General features: G+C 32.1%; 1 protein-coding gene across 4 annotated transcripts in view; it reads left to right on the top strand.

The window, feature by feature from the left end:
- Positions 1 to 18151, top strand: part of LOC128205375 (melanocortin receptor 4-like) — a 41512-nt gene that overhangs the window by 10964 nt on the left and 12397 nt on the right. For 2 of the 4 annotated variants that reach the window (XR_008256230.1, XR_008256231.1), the window contains exon 4: positions 2 to 1571. The exons of 1 other annotated variant lie outside the window; for it this stretch is intronic. The gene's annotated coding sequence lies outside the window, so the exon portion shown is untranslated. Of the gene's footprint in view, position 1; positions 1572 to 6304; positions 6416 to 18151 lie in introns of those variants that run through there. One more of the 4 variants, XM_052906956.1, reaches the window with a different exon arrangement.

The following is an 18151-nucleotide window of genomic DNA, read 5'->3' as shown; positions in this document are numbered from 1 at the left end:
GGCTAACTTCAATGGAGAGGACAGAGTAATGGCAAAAAGAGGATCATTTTAAAGAGAGGAGGAAGAGGGATATGTAAAGAGTGTTCTGAGGCCAGGATATCAGCAGTGCGTTCAGTCAGGCGAGCGTTTACAAAACGCTCGCAAACATTTTGTTTTGTATCTCTGTTGCAACGCAGCGCATATACGTTAAGCGGGAAACGAAACAGCAAACGTTCGCCGCAAACATCTTTACTGAACGCGTTGCAGATTCACGATGGGGGAGGGGGGGCGGTGGAACAATTTTTGAGAATTATTGACATACATGTGTATAAATATATATATATATATCATGGTAGGAACTGTTTGCCTTGTCAACTGTGACTTAAATATTTAGTTCTTGTGTCAGCCTGTGCTTATCTCAAATATTTAATGACATTTTTTTGGTTTGTTTGATAGACATGATAATTATATAACTATTAAATATGAATGGCAACAATTATAGATAAAACATTGTAACTCATGTTAACTTTATAATAGATAATTAATTGTTTATATGCAATATATATTTAAGGATACATATTTCTTTTATTCTTGAATCTATTTTTTGTGGGTTTTTTCATATATCGAAAATATTTTTCATGAACGTGGGTTTTTAATTCATTGTCAGTCTCAGAAGAATTAAACAACTTGTGTTGAATTTATTTGCTAGACTGAAACTAGGCTGTTAATATTGGTCAGACTAATTAAATCAGAGAATAATATGTACAACTAATCGGAGTACTGACCAATAGAGTGAATTTAGTCAATGATGTATGACCCTAAGATTAAGATTGACTTAAAGCTGCACTCTCACAGATTGAAGTGAACTTCTTTATTTTTTGGCTTGGAAAGAGCCAATTTATGCGAAAATGCATGAAAAATAATGTCATAAGACTGCATACTTTCTTATTTAAGTTCACGAAGTGATGTTGAATGCCATTACATTAATTTTCGAACAGAAATCTACAAATCTGCTATCTGATCTTTTGTCAGTAGTCTGATTTGCAAAAAAGAATGTAGAAATTTGCTCATTTAAGACAAAAAAATAGAACAGCTGTCAAAACCGTAAATCTGTGAGTGTGCAGCTTATTTGCATATTTTGAACTTATGTTTCTTCATTCGTTTTTTTTCATTTTTAAAGTTATTATCAATTTAGATCTTAGAATATTGTTTTTATATTGATTTATAAATATATAACAGTATTATACTAATATCAAAGTAAATTTGTACTGGCCAATTTTAAATGGACAGTTAAAGCTGTACACTCACAGATATACAATTTTTACAACTCTTATATTTTTTGTCTTGGAAAGAGCACATTTTTGCGTAAATATCTGTAAACCAGTGATAAAAGATTGCTGCCAAAATATCAAATTGTGGACTTTCATATTTATGTTTGAAAATTAATGTTTTATTGCATAAGACATCAATTTTTGAACTGAAATATAAAGATCTACAATCTAATTTTTCAGCAGTCTTATTTAACTGTTTTCTATGGAATTTCGAAAACTATGGCTCCAAGACAAAAAATAAAAAAAATGTCAAACGTTCAATTTGTGAGAGGTCAGCTTTAATAAATGGCTAAATGTTGTTGTTTTTTAATTCTGATTTTTATAATAAGTTGATGATCGCCATGTATCATTGATAAAACATGTAAAAAAATAAATAATCTTGTTTATTTTCCAACGCTGTTTTGCATTTAAATTTGCTGACATAATGCTCTCCAAAAACTTCTGATATGTGGTTTTAAAATGTGTGTTCATCCTTTATTCAGATAGTGGATGGAATTCATTAAACTACTGTATTCAGTACACCATGCAGCTCTTCCAATTGTTTGAAAGCAATTATTTCACAGAATCTGATAATAGAGGGACTGGACTCAAGATTCTACATTGCAAGAAAAAGTGAAAATTGTCAAAATTTATCATCAAACTGTTATGTTTCAACAGTGTACCGTGCACTGAATCTTACTTATGTAATCATATAAGTCGAAATTAACTCACTTTGTCTACCATGTAAATCGAAGTAAATTTAGAAATAGCAATCATGTATTTATCTGTATATATGTTTATGTGACCTTTACATGCTTAAAGTAGATATGATAATACTAATAAACGGGAAAATCATTATGTGCTATTTTTTAAAGATTACTTCTCAGAGAGAGAGACAGTGATGAAATCTTTTAAACACATTAAATGATGTAATATCAGTCTCATAATAATTGGTATTGATTCGGCTAGGCTTGTTTTGAGGTAATATTGAATATCTTGTTTTTGGATCATCTGGTGTCCAAGTCCCTTTAATGTATGTCTGGGTGGGAATCAGTCACCGGGGTCAGCCACCGGGGCTGAGTAGGCGACAATGCTAGTGCATTGTCTATTATGGGTTTAATCCCCATATTGAACACCCTTATCCATACTGTTTTACCAACCTTTTAACATTCAGTATAAAACATTGTGGACACAGGGTATAGATTACAAAAGTATTACATTAGTATTAAATAGGTTGTGTCACTTGTGTGTGTGTCTATGGGGGGAAGATTTTTGTGAAGCAAAAAAAAATTGTAGTCATTAATGGTATTTTTCCTAGACAATAAAATAATTATAGATAATTATTAAAGCTGCACTCTCACACATTGAACGTTTTGACAACTTCTTTAATTTTTGTCATGGAACCTGAAAGTGCATTCAAACCATTCATATAAGACTGCTGACAAAAAAATAGTCACAGATTTTTTCTGTTTCATGCATTTTTCTTGAACCGTAAGAAACGGTTTATAGAGATAAAAGATAAGTTTTCTGACTGAAATTTAAAAATCTGCTATCATATATTTTGACAGCAGTCTTTAACCACTGGTTTCAAGATACCAATAATGGGTAATTCGAAGACAAAAATTAAAAAATCTGTTAAAACGGCAAAACTGTGAGAGTGCAGCTTTAAAATGTTAAGTGGCAGTGAAGGGGAGTGGGGTTTGGGGTTAGTTATCCATTATTTAATCGAAATTATATATCACTTGGTAGTTCTTAAATGAAATTTTAAAGTCTTAAATGAAAGTGATCATGTAGACAATAAATAAACTGGAAGATCACTGATGGCTATAACGGCTGTATATCGACGATGCCGACGGTTACAAACAACTAATTATTAAAATCTGATTTTTTTTATTAAATACACATGTTAACTTAATATTATTGACTCAATATAAATATGTAAAACAACTTCACTTCCTTAACAACATCCAACCGCTGGAAATTGAAATGGCTTTTGTCGGTGTTTTTTTTTTTTTCGTTAAATAGCATTCCTGATTTTTGCTGGGTTTTTCTCCCGTAAAATATTCATTAAATTAATAGATTTCTCAAATGAAAGAAATGACTCTAGAATAGTCATTCAAATGAGTATTTACATTAAAATAATGTATAAAAGCTTGAATTGATTTCTTTTTTTGCTAAAATGTAGGAATTTTATCCCGCAGGAGAAAAACCCCGTACTAAAAAGCGGGTTTTTTTTGTTTCGCGTTATTTCACTTCCGGTGTCGAAGCATAATGTTTCTTTTGATATAAGATGTTGTTTTGAGCTAAAATAATTTGAATCGTGTATTATTGAAACCCCGCGGGATTTTTCCCCAGCTCTTGAAAAACGGGAGAAAAATCCCGCGGGAGTGTGAAAAACCCCGTGTTTTTCTGCAAAAACCCCGCTGGGGCCCGTAGTTGGTGGGTCAATTAGACAAACTTCCAAAAACATTTCGCAAACAAAAAACACCAAAATCACACCTTAATGAAGCTTTCTAACTGAATTATAGGTCAGTATTCGATTACAGCGTATTTAAAGGGTACTTGAGTTTGCGAAATCTAGGATTTGCAAACACAAATTGGAGGTCGTTGAAAGCGACATCGAATCATTTATGTCACCACGAACAACGCATTTACTGACTTCTATGAAACCGGATCGATTCACTCCTTTGAAAATAGTTTGGCAAATCGTTGTCTATGTCTTCGCACAAATAAGCAAAAAATTGCCTGTCGACGTACCATTTATGACATAATTTATCACATGGTATGCACACACACTGTGAAAGACTCGTGAATTATCTCAATAAATCGATTTGTGAAGCCGTAACTATTACAAACATCATCATAATATATAACTAAATCTAAAGTGCTTGACAAACAGTATCACATTTCCATAATTAGATTCAAACGAGATTCAAAACGACATTCAGCTTTGACTTAGAGTTTTTATAGTTGACAGGCTTCAATGACATTTCTGTAATCGTAAATGCTGTGGTATAAGACTTTTATGTTTTATAACCAAAGTAATGTCTTCAATGTTGTTCAAGTGTAGGTATCCTTAGGCTATAATAATTACTTTCATAGGTATTTAAAATTTCCAACTTACACCATATCGCGAACAGTTACTCTTATATAATATATTATAAAACAATATTATCAATATAGCTATATTGTTCATGTATTAAACTGATTTACCACATACTGTTGACAGTGCAACATAGTCCTTAGTTTACTATAGTATATCTCGTGAATTCAAATGTACTGCTCACCTAGCTATGTATTTAGGTTTACCAATATATGTACTTTATGCAGCTTACAGCAAACCAAAGAAGCCGAAATTATTCCGACATGATTTAATAGTCTGTTGGTGGAAAAATCACTTTTAGTATATTACCCAGCGCCATTAAACCGGGTTTATGCTTAAAGTTTTTGCTACTGAGCTTGTTTCTGTAGTCTTTTGCATAAATATTTCCTTATATAGATTATTGATATACAGCCGCGCCATTCAACTCGTGAACATAATTTTCAATGCAATGTGAGTTATATGGTGACTTGATTGGTGGACTGAAACCAATAATGTTGAGGTAGTCTTTTGCAACCACTACCCAAATTTGTCATGAAAGTACTCCAGTCATCAAATGTTGGATTTCGGTGAAAGTCTATTAAAAATATACACTAATTTAATAGATGTGCAATTAATAGTACAATTTGAGAGAGAGAGAGAGAGAGAGAGAGAGAGAGAGAGAGAGAGAGAGAGAGAGAGAGAGAGAGAGAGAGAGAGTGTGTGTGTGTGTGAGAGAGATGGATTATTTAATGACTGTAATAATTGTTTTATACTAATAAACCAAACGATTACCTTCCAATGCGCCAGCCAGTTATATCTGATTTTATTTCAAAGGAAAATAAATGATTTGAATTAGTTTTCATTACCTTTACACAAAAATTAAACACAATTGCCTTTCAATAACGTCTTTCAAGATCCTAAGTATTAGCTTATCGTCAGGATATGTATCGCCAATGGTGTCCTCTTACTTGAATTGGTGCTTTGTTATTGTTTGTGTTATGCACATGTTGCCTAGATATCTAAAATATCTGTACTGACAATTTAGGACACTGCCAGGCTGTTGCCTGTTACTGCAATTGGAATTGTCGGTGCATCAATTGTTTTTTTTATGTTAATGCAAGATGCTATCAGACTCGTTGTTATAAAGATGGCTTTAGTTCGTCGATTCAGTATAAAAACAACATTATCTGTGGCGTAACGGGTGGTTGTTTATGAATATTTACATACGAATAGTTGATCAGAGCAGCGACTTCTTTGAAATAAACATATGACATCTGACATGAAATGCAACGGATAAAGTGATGATATCGATGAAAACTCACTGTTTCTCATCGAAAAGAATGGAATGATTAAGCTGAGTTATACAATTGTGTGATTGAGAGCTAATTAACAAGCGGTTAAACGCACACCAATTGATTTCAGATAATACGTTTTCTTACTTTAATAAACTGCATAAATTTGCAACAAACAGAAATACACGCATTTTTATTCGTGATATTGTTCATTTTTAATTCATATAAGTATTCATGAACTGATTTAGGTCTTGGGTAGGTTCTGGTGGTTGTTGCAAGGCTTATGGCGGACAGACACGAGGACATGTCTTGTGTTGTCATAGTTATCTAAAAATGCCCTAACATTCAGCTTATCGACGCATACACGTACACCAATGATTCGGAGAATGCAATGATTTAAAATGAAAGCACAACGGCAAGTAGTAGTGCTACGGTGTAGGTCTTGAACCATGAATTGAGTATCCGGATTCTTATTTCTAAAAGCTTGGAATATAGATATTCTGCGCATTGCTAACAGCAGACCAAAACAGTCTAAATTATCCGAAACAATCTAACAGTCTATTGGTGGGGACTTCCCCGTTTAGTCTGGTTTCTATCAATGATTCTTCGGATATTGCCGTGCTGTTGAACTCGTGAACATTATTTTCCACTGTCATGCCATTTGTACTGATGTCTTTGTGATTGGATGTGGTTTTTTTATAATGAGAAAGTAGAGACTGTGATCAATGTAAGGAAATAATATTTTCAAAACCGTAAGTATATACTATCGCGTACAAAGTATTTTGGATAGTACCAACATATGTGATATGTTTATCTCAGAAATTTAACTTATTTTTCTGCTTTAGATTAATAAAGTCTTGTTGCACTCATTTCAGACTGAAAACTCAACATTAATTTTATTATAATCGTTCTTCTAGCAGAGCATGATGGTGAACTTGGCTGAATTGAAAGTGTTTCTTTTATTTACTTAAATTGTGTAAAAATACGGAATCAAAAAGTGTTATTTCTTTGCCTTTTAATGAAACACATTTTCTGAGTCTGGTAGACATGGCTTTAAACACGTTCGTGGACATGGTCCTGAGATCTAATGTAAATGTCCGGCTATCAAATATTGTTGTGGACTTACATTATCATATAAATGTTGGGGTTTAAGGATATTTTTGTTTTCACTATATACTAGAATTGTGTAATCTCAAGTCATCATTTTGAGAGTATTTTTGCATGAAATTTATTGATCATATGTGTTTTTATTGCTTTTTTCTATTCTTGCACCACATCTTGTTTTATATGGTCGTTCAGTTTTGACTTTATTCGATTTATAACACATAGTATTTCTACACGTATAAACATTTTTTTCTAAATAAATACAGTTGTCATTGCATTATTATGAACCCGAATCATGAGAAAAGGATAAAGATGAGACATTAAAATGTGGGTGAAAAAACATTAAATTGTAAACTTTTGCAATAAACAAATCACTTAAATAGTTTAATCGTTTCAAATGTACTGTCCTCATTCAAGGGAATCCGTTTAGTCAAAAATAATATATTGGTTTGTATCGACAAACTAGTCAAATTTCGACACCGAAAATATTTTATTAAAAAAAACTCGCCAGACTACGCCAGTGCGGAATAAAGATTCAGAGGAAAAATGATGAAGAACACATGTTTGGGATTAATTTCCTTTAAGATTGATTCATTCCTTCATGCGATATGAACGCTCTGCCGCGATTGTGCAAATCCAAGTAGCGCGCATGAACGCACGAACAATAAGAATCAGTGAAGCTATTTATTCATTTTTTGATGTAAAAAAGTTGCGTCAAACAACAAACTATGAGGCATTTTATTTGATTAGTTTCCATTATCTTTATACACAATCAAAACATAAATGTCTTCAAACTACGTCTTGCAAAATGCTAGTTTTTGTTAAAGTTATTGCTTTGAGGCTGAGCGAGAGACATTAACGACCCTTGTTATTCTCTAAGACTTTGCAAACTAAACCTAGACTTAAGCGTGTTTCAAGCAGGTAAACTAAATAATGACATCATGACTTTATGGATTTAAACTATGACTCTAAACGATATGGGCAGTGTTTTCCTGAAGAACGATGTGCGATATCATTTCCTTGGAATTAATGTTATTAACTAAACAATATTTGTTAAGAACATTGTTGAAATTAAACCAAACGTTGTGTACTTCATTATTCTTAAAAATGTTTACTTGTCTTGAAATGTTATTGACACATTTGCATTATTCCCTACATATTTGGCTGAAAAATGTAAAAACTGTGCTTGTTTTAATTAACCATATGAGCACATTACATAGTCGAAAATAGTTACGATTGTCTAGGTTTGCCTCGCTCAGATGAGGTATTTCGACGTTTAATTGTTCTATTTCTGTCGCATAAATTCTCGAGGAGACATCCTTCAGACGCTAACAAAACAAGTTGAACAACAATGTATATTTGATTAAGACTGTTCATAGACAGTATTGTCAAATGCAACACTGCCATCTACCTCTAGCACCGCCTTGACAGGTATTCTATTTTCAAGAAACAATGATCCGAAAGACCAGTGACTACATGACGACATGATTCATTCAATCCGAAATGGAATTTATTGTTTGTGGCGTTCTTAAAAGTAAAGTTACTTTGCTTATCACGTGAAGATGATTTCCTCTTTGCATTTAATTGTTCTTGGATGTTGCATTAATTTAGAAACAGCAAGAATGTTCATAGTGTGAATGCTACATAATGGGGACACTGTCAAATAGTAAAGTATATTGTGAAGTAATATTAAGCTAAACATGTTAGTATCTGAGTTGGAAATGTTAAGTCTGTTGAATTCTGGGAATTAGTCTGATTTCTGTACACATATTCACATAATTAGTGATATACATTCAGCAGATTTGACAATATACATATTATAAATGTTTAACATTTTAATACCGAGGGAGGATGAAGCATTAGGTCGCATTTTACATTATCTAGAATGTTCAAAATGTCCAAATCAGGATGTAAAGATAAATGCCATGTTTGACACAATGTTGAACAGGTAAAATAAATATCATTTATTTCGAAACTCACATATATACAGCGAGAAGAGGTCATGTTTTATTTGAAATATTTTGTATTATAAAATTGTTTGCCCTCTTACTTATAAAGCTATTTTATTGATACAAATCAAATCAATTGATATCCCTTTTATGATTGTTTTAATCTTTTATTCATTTTGAAAATATTCCTCGATATATCCATGTTTTATTGATAAATAAATCAACTTGATATACATGTGCAAACGAGTAGGTTTCTGAGTCAAAGTAAGTCAGAGGACCGTAAAGATGAATTTTAAAGGAACTTAACGAAATGAGATGTGATATCGTTACACAGACTTGTACTAACCAGAATTTTAAGTATCAATTACACTTCAAAGCTCAGAACAAAACTTCAAATTAAAACCGTTTATTTTTCAAATTGTAAATTGCCTCATTACTGTATGTAACGAACATTCTCAAATTAAAATAATGATGGCAGAATTTAATTAATTTAAGAAACTGGCATTTTCATGAGACATTCAAAATAATAAATACTCATCTTTATTACCTCATTTCTGAACTATTTTCTTTAGTTTTGAGTGTCTGACGTTAAGTAGCATTTATGTATCAGATGGATGTATATCTCACTAAAGGAAAGAAGAGATAAAATGAATAAATAAAAATAGCTTACGATGGGGAAAGGGATAACTGAAAGCATAACTTACAATTTTGAAATAAACGGACTACTTAAGTGTCAATTATTACAATAATCACAAGATTTAGTGAAAAGTAATAATGTAAATAATGTTCTTTGCAGATTTGTTTATGTTATATACTATTAGGTTGAAGTTTCGTATATATAAGAAACTGAAAATGCCATTGTAGAAATTGTTAGTAATAAAGAAGATTATATTTCTGAAATTAGCAGCTATCAGTCTTAAGACTCTTTCATATCCTGTCTGTTCGGAAAATTGTAAAAGGTCCAATAAATCATCTTGTTGTTTGGCTGCATTGTGGTATTCTATGTCTCGCCTAAAGTGTCTGTTAGGCCATTCACCTTGTGCGTCTAATCAGAGCCATTTGTTTCTGTTAGTTTGTGACTTGCCTTTGATCAATGTTATATTGAAATTATTAACTCCGTTGTCAGCAAAGATAAATCTGTTGCTGTACATTCTCAAAGATGTTACTTTTCAATGGATTATCCTATTTGTATTCTATCTTTATTCATGTGTTACAACAATTCGAGACATTCATTAGGATTTGAACCATTGTTAATATTTTAAATGTGACGATAAACGATGATAGCTTGTTCGTTGTCAAAATATTTATAACCAGACAGTATATTAACCAAACGTCCTAAATTTTGTGTCACGGGGAAATGATTTCTTTCAGACATATAATATCTGTAAATGATTTATATTACACGGTGTGTTTTATGTCTCTTTTGAAAAAAGATTACTGTTCCTTTGTCTGTGAAATACGAAATTTAGTTATATGTTTTTCACAGAGATTTATCGTTGAAATAAAAATGGTATTTCACTTCTTAAAACAGTGAAATAGCAAATTTGTTTTTACTCCTTTGAGATTTTAGCTCGCTTTAATTTCCTAGTCAAACGCCAGCGTGCACAGACCTTGCAAAAGTCAATAATTTCAACGACATCATTTTCGAAAAAGCTTTTTAACAGATTCTTAACGACCCATTTCATTCAATATGCTAAGGTATTTTATTTTCATTTGACTTCATCTTAAACACACATTCATGACAAAGATACATACAACTACATTTTGTTTTTCTTTATGGATATGAAAGAAAACAAAACGATCATCATTTTCAAGAACAACGTGAATTTTCCGAAATAACAGAACATAAATGAAGGTAGACAAAAATGGTTCAAATCATACCAAAGAACCATTATCCCTGATATTGGTACATGGATAAAGATGAACTAAATGAAGAATTTATTAAAACTTCCGTAAAACCTAATATGTATATGAGTTTATGTTTGAAGAATATGCATAACAACAAGAAACTGAGCGCGATAAGTCTGCGTTTCTTGGGTGCTGTGTCCTTAGGATGAAAAAAACAATAATCTCGTATTGTAGACAATCGATAGTTTAATACAGAAGTCCCAGAGAATCGACTTCGTCGTATTGCTATACAGTTCTTTTTCCCTCAAACTAATGATATATGATGCAACATCAGTATAAATTAAGTTGTATTCAGCTAAAATCTCAAGTCAATCATCAACAATTAATTAAAAAAAACATGTATACAGCATACAAATATATATTCATGCTCGTCTTGTAAGGTACACTTGTTTTAACATTTAAATTCAGCTTGTAATGGTTTAGTATACACAAACTTAAATATGTTCATATTATTTGGACTCAGATTACACAATATAAAATTAAAAGAAAATGCTTGGCCGATAGAATCCGATAATTGATTTTGATTTGAGAGCGATTTTCAATTATTTCTGTTATCGGATCCTTGACTGTGCGCAGCAAGCATGTGGTTAAAAAGAATGTTGTTATAAGTTCAGTCAGTGTTTCCATAAAAACTTCAGTCTGATGTGAACAAAAATAAAAAGAGGATAGTGTTTGTTTCAGAATAAGATCATTATATTTCACCGAGTGAGCACCAAAGCTATATTTCACTCGCGGCTACGACACTCGTGTAATATTCATTGTTGGTGCTCAATCGGTGAAATATAACGCGATCTGACAATGAAACAATCATTGTTTTTATTATATGCCTAAAAAGGATTTAAAATGACAGTTAATTGCAGTTTTATAGAAAATAATGTACCAAATTGTATGTGGACGTAACGTCATTTCGGACATTTGTCGTTGATTTTGTGTCCCAGCTCTATACTGGTTAGCGACCTATTATTGGCCCGTACCACTTTTTCGCCCACCCAGTTAAAAGCAGTCAAAACGAAATATTTTACACAAATCAGTATGGCGTTTCATTGCGGCATCATTTTTGACAGATATCAGCTGTTTTTTGCGTTCAAATGTAAGTGGTATGTGGAATTTGACTCAAATAAACATTGTTTACACTTCTGACCTTGTATGTTGAATGCGGGGATTACGTCATCACGCGCGCGCTCATTTGCATGAGGCCCTGTAAGGAGTTTTTAATTTTCATTATACCTTGCACTATCAGACGACATTATTGATTTGTCATTACAAAGTAAAAAAAAACGGTGTTTAATTATACAAATACAATAAATTGCTGTATTTTACGTTCAATTTTAGAAAAAGCAAATGGTAAAACCTGAAAACGGTGAAGTAATCGCTGGATTTTTTGTCTAAAGGAAGCAGCTCAAATTTGAATTAATGATTACATTATTGTACGGACATACGTTGTCCCTCTTCGGAAGTCTACAAATAACCATACATAGTGTAGGTCATGTTTTAAGAAGGAATCCCGGTAGCTTTTTCAATTTTTGCAAAGAGGTGGCTTACCGAGTAGGTGCTGTAACATTTTACACATACATAAACAGTATGTAATAGTAAACATATTATATTTATTGATCAATTGTCGTTTTAAACGGTCGCTAGACTTGTCAAATAAAATAAAAATGTTTAAAGATATAGTTTAGAGAGAAATATACGAAAATATTGTATGGACAGCGAATTTATGGGTTGGGCGAATAATTGGTACAGTAGGGTGCTTATTTTAGCGAAATTAAAGGGGTACTTTGCACGTGGGAATATTCGGAATCCCTAGCTATTTTTAAAAACAAATTACACAGTTTTTGTCGGAAGGGCCGACCTATCTGAGTGTAAAGTTTTATCGTAATAGCTATCTTGTGTCAAAAGTAACATAGGAAAAACCTCCATTTCCGGCCGAAAAGGGGTCGCTAACCAGTACGCGCTGATTTAGAATGTAGAGCCTGGGCTTAAACAATTAAAACAGTGACGAATATCAAAATATTATTAAACTGTTTGAAACGGTAAAATATCGTGTTTTTATTTCACTAAAAAATATAAAACAATCATCGAAAGGCATATAATAAATCTTTGTCTTTGACATATTTCAGAATCACACTAGTGTTTGGCATATTTGTTAAGGTCTGGAATTAAGTGTGTTACCACAAATCAGTATTTGAAAAAAAAATAGCAGACTAAACTTTAAGGACACGTCCAAATACCAAAAACAAACCATGGGGTTCCATGGAATAAAGGCAAAAAGATGTCAATTGAAAAAATATAAGGCAAACTACATGTACAAGCGCAGAATTCCCTATTTTAAGTATAAAAATTGTTTTGATGCAGAAGGATAGTGCCAAAGAAAAACTGAACTAGAGTCACCAGACGTACACACACCACAAACAGACCGCACATGCATCAAAATAGCTCCGCAAAAAAGGATGGGATTAACACAATAGAACCGGCAGTGTAACACCATCTAAATGGAACACAATTATTTTTAACTAGTTCAAACTCTAGTTTTCAATTCTAAACTACACACTTGCCCTAGGCATGTATAACTTATTGCAAGGTTTATTTTTTTTATCTTTATCAGAGCTGGCATAACAAAAACAATACAACACACATTTGAGACGACATAAATTACTCTTATAATACTATGATTTCAACGTTCACGATGTATTAGAAGATGTTCACTAATTCCGTTGTCTGAAATGTTAAGTTTTGAAATATGTTTAATCCAATATAATTTTGCTTTTCTTAAAACATTTTGATCGTTTATAAAAATATGTTTGATTACTTTTAATGGCACACAGTGAATAAAGCAATTTTATTATGTATATTTTGTCTGCGTTCCAAATATTTCAAACTGTTTTATCTGTCATAATATGCTTTGAGTCAAACAAAGATGTTATATGTGTAAAAATATGATAAGAAAATCATGGTAAACCAGACATTAACATACAAATATTTTATATATTGATTACCTACATTGATCTTAAAAAGCGACTTCCAGAAAGGTGTTTACACTCTTATAGGTCTATGTTTGGAAATCATGATTAATTTTGGGATCAGTGTCTTTTTATTCAAATCCGGTTAAACCCAATGGAATTGCTTTCGTCTTGCTGTCTATTCTAGTCTAATGTAATATCTGTTGAACACATCTAATTTTGAGGCCGTGTCGGGGGTTGTCTGCTATGTATTATAGTCTTAAAAATATGCATTGTGTGTGTAAATATGAGGTTGGTGTAGGTGAATCGTTGCTAAATTTTATCTGCAGATGATGTATTTAGGTGATTAGTCTTCTGGGTCCTTCGTACATAAGCGTCCAGTACAAGTTTTCTTCGTGTTATTTCATCATTGACTTCTTGTTTAAAGTCAAACAACGGCTTTCTGTGCCATCAAGGTGCGCATACTGATACAAGGGGGACAAGGTCCGTTTCAGTAACCCTTAATACTCAATAATATTGATGTGTCTCTCCTTATATTGCAGTCACTTGCGTGCCAAAAAACAACGGATATTGTGAATACTTATTATATTTAAAATTAACAGAATATGCTTTCACATAAATCTTGGCGTTGCTTATAACAATTTATTTTGACTATTTGTCATATGAACTTTCAGTTGGGTAATACAAATAGAGATACATTCTTAGTTGAATGTCATCATACCTAGGAACTTGAAAATGGGCATCCTTATTAATATGTGTTTTTGCTAGTACAGCATATAGTTACGTATTCCACTATTATAGTGGATTACAATTTACTTTAAAAAAAAAATATAAAAAAATGGTAACAATAAAAACTACACGGAAACCACCATTTGCCTAAATTTTAAGATCCTACTTCAAGTCAAAATGCCAAACAATCAAACCGTTATCGTCATGATAATTTGTGGGAACATTAGACAGTTGCTCTCATTGAATGGCCTTAGACCGGTCAGTAAAAACTAAGAAAGAACATACTGGGGGTTTAGATTAGTTGAGAGCTCAATCAAATACTTGTCCCAACGTATAAAAACAAAGTCTTAATTACATATGGACACAAAACAATACGTCCGAAACAAAAACTAACAAACGACAACAGAACAATGAAATTATTTTGCATAACTTAAATATTCATAACTATTGGGATACCACATTAGAACGGGAGATGAACTTCACTTGCCGATTTTGCTTTGTGTTAACATCTGTCATGAACAGACATTACATTTTAGTTGATATTCAAATGATTTCATATTCTCTTTGAGTCAATTAAAATACTTTTAAAACTGCTAGTTCCCTGATATGATTACTTATTAAAACAAATCATAAATGACAGCCAAGTCCTGCATGTATCAAATTAAACCGAAACGTTAAGAATACGAAGGCTTTTTTCACAGGTGTTAATGTGGCCTATACTTCTAATATGACTAAATATTCCAATGCCTTAAACTGTAATTATTTTTGTTAACATCCCGACTGGTTCAAAGAGCATCCCATGTTTTGTATTTGTGTTTTTGTATTGCAATTCGACTTTGGTTTCAAAACAGTTGTTTTTGGAAAATATTTAATCATGTAAAAATAAGAATTTGAAATTAGACATCATTTAATTTTTCATATGTGAAAACATTTTAACAGCTTAGGACAAGCGCCGTTTCTTCACAGACACATATCAGTCTTTCGAGATTTCCCCCTGTAGTTTAAAATGCGCTATCCAGAAACAATTCAGTGTATTAATCGTATTGAAATTGACAAACGCATTGCCTTTTTTATATTTTCTCAAAAGGGAGACCCAAATTGAGACAGTAAATAAAATCAACGTGTTGCCATAAGTGACGTTTGTACAAATAACGGCTAAGATCCTGAAATGATTAAAGGTCTAGTTTAAGGAATGTTTGGCTTGATAATCCCCATTATTTAAAAAATGAATAGCGGGATTGATGTCATTATCGGTATACGAAGTTGGACTGGTTGAAGGGTGTGGAGTCTGAATGATATTTAGACCAATAGTTCATTATATTTTATCTTAAACAATACTTCATTTTATTTAAGAACAACCTTAAAGTAATAATGCTTTGTAAATAGAACGACCCGCCCACAAACGGAAACAGCTTATCAAAATACGTCACAATAACTCGGGACAGAATAAATCACATCAAATCACTTTTATATTAACATTTAAACACTGATGACAAATATGCATTTAACATATCATAGACTAACACATTCTTACATGATGATTAATTTTTGCGGGGCCTGCTGACACAATACAATCAATAACAAGATAAATAAATTTCAAACTACATATATACTGTTGTGCGATAATTCTCATATACCAAACATATCAGGAGATGTTTTGTTCATCGGAAAATATTTGCAATTGCCGAAAGGCCTTTCATATAAGGAATGGAAGTTGAGGTGTAAATATTATGTATTTCTGTGTGCTGGTGGTGAACGCTTTTCCGCAAAACCAAATCAGATTTAGCATATTTGCTTTCTGGGTATGACAACTAAGTTTCTATATAATATTAAACGTTAATGTTCAAATTTTTTAACGTTAAAATGATCACAAAAAAATCATACCTTTTTAGGTGTTGGCACAAAAAGTCTCTATATATGAGAACTGCTAAATAACCCATTTCACACAATTATTGACAAAACTGATACCTGATCGACGTTTTATCGGCAGCTGTCTACAAGATTTAACGAGTTTCATCATGATCGAATTTAAATTAGTAATTGGCTGCACAAAATAAATAAGCTCACTAAATATTAATGTAAAAGAGTCAACAATCTATATACATTTTTGAGATTTATCTTACCATCATACTAACTCAAGAGAGTATGACATCAAACACTGTCACACAGTTCCATTATTGTATGACTGAAAGATAAATACTATTCTTTGCTCAACACATAACTCTACTATGCTTATTGAAAAGGGAACATGACTCTAAACTCATTCAGGTCATTAACCCAACAATAAAACTTGACCAAACCAATATAGCCACAAACACCGTCGCAATGTTTAATAATGATGAGATATCGAATGTTTAAGATATTGTCTTCACAAGATGTTGCTGACTCCACTGACACTGAGTCAAAAATTAATGCATTTTAGGGCGACACCTACATGGAAAACATGTAGCAATTTTGCATAAACAATTATTGAATTCACATCAATTATTGGTACTCCTTCATGTATTGATCTTGAACTTCACACTTCATATACTAATATAAAGGTAGTTCACTGGAGGAATAAGTATACACTCTGATCTTACAATCTTAAACGTATGTCAGTAATTGTTTTTATAATAAATTCCAACAAAATGACCCACACGGAAGCACGAACTTTGTTTTCAACATTGTTCAGTTATAACACTTAATTGGGGAATATTGCAATACTTTAAAGCTCCTATTCCTCTAGTCCCAGCTTAAAATGCATTTCAATACCGTAAGTGATTTTCAGACTGAAACAATGATTTCGGTAGGACAAACAAATAAATAACTTCATTGTCAGAATTCGCGTTTCACTTGGCATAAAGATAATCTTGATGAGGGTCTATTGCAAGAAATTTTCCAAGAAATTATTATTTTTAGTTGAGCCTATTGTTTGTTTTCTGTCTTTCTTTATGAAAAACACATATTGTAGTCTTCAAGGGATTTTCGTTTTCACTGTTAATAAAAAGACTCTATGTTTAACACGAATTGAACATTATTTTTGCTTTCGAAAGCACGATGTACTTTCCTCACTTTCAGAGCAGTATCGGTTCGATTGCGATTGACTATTGAAGACTAATGCAAAACATTCAAGGACCCAAGCTATCGCTTCATTTATTACATAAATGATCGATCAGGATCAGAAAATATATAACTATATCGTGTACATGGGAAATAAATGCGGGTCCGTTGCTCCTAATTCTAAAAGAAACTATTACTCAAGATTTTAGAATGCTTTAGTCCAATTTATTTTCGTGTGAATCATTTATTCAAGACATTAATGAAGACAACCATTTTTATATATTTTGCATGTGAAAAACACGAGATCTTTCTCGTTTATAAAAGTGATAAATGGGGTTTTGCTTCCTTATTATTAAGAAAACATCCAGAACAGTCAGTGTGGAGCGTTTGATAAAAGGGCCATTTGTTTGTACAATTTAATTTTTGAATTTACGTTTGAAGGCGGTTAGCCTACGTTTTATTGATGTTCTTCATGTTTAGTACTTGGTTTGAATCATATTCTACAAAAGAAAATCAGTACTAGAAAATTAGAACATTTTCTACTGAAGCATGAAAAGTCTACTGATGTTGGGCTTTAATCAATTTCAAATATCCCTTTACATCACGAATATTGCTTATACGCAAAATTTTGATAATGTAATTAGGTAAGTATGTGTAACTTTTGCACAAAGCTAATTTTTCAAAACTCTTTAGTGATACAAAAACGAATAACTCGTAAAAAAGTATCCGCCTTTGCAACGTTAATCATTTTATCTGGGACAATTATTGAAGGTGCAATTTATCAGTTTGTCCTTCT

The sequence above is a fragment of the Mya arenaria genome, chromosome 10 (genome assembly GCF_026914265.1).
Source record: "Mya arenaria isolate MELC-2E11 chromosome 10, ASM2691426v1".
Classification (NCBI taxonomy): domain Eukaryota; kingdom Metazoa; phylum Mollusca; class Bivalvia; order Myida; family Myidae; genus Mya; species Mya arenaria.
This window is presented reverse-complemented; position numbering and strand designations above follow the sequence as displayed.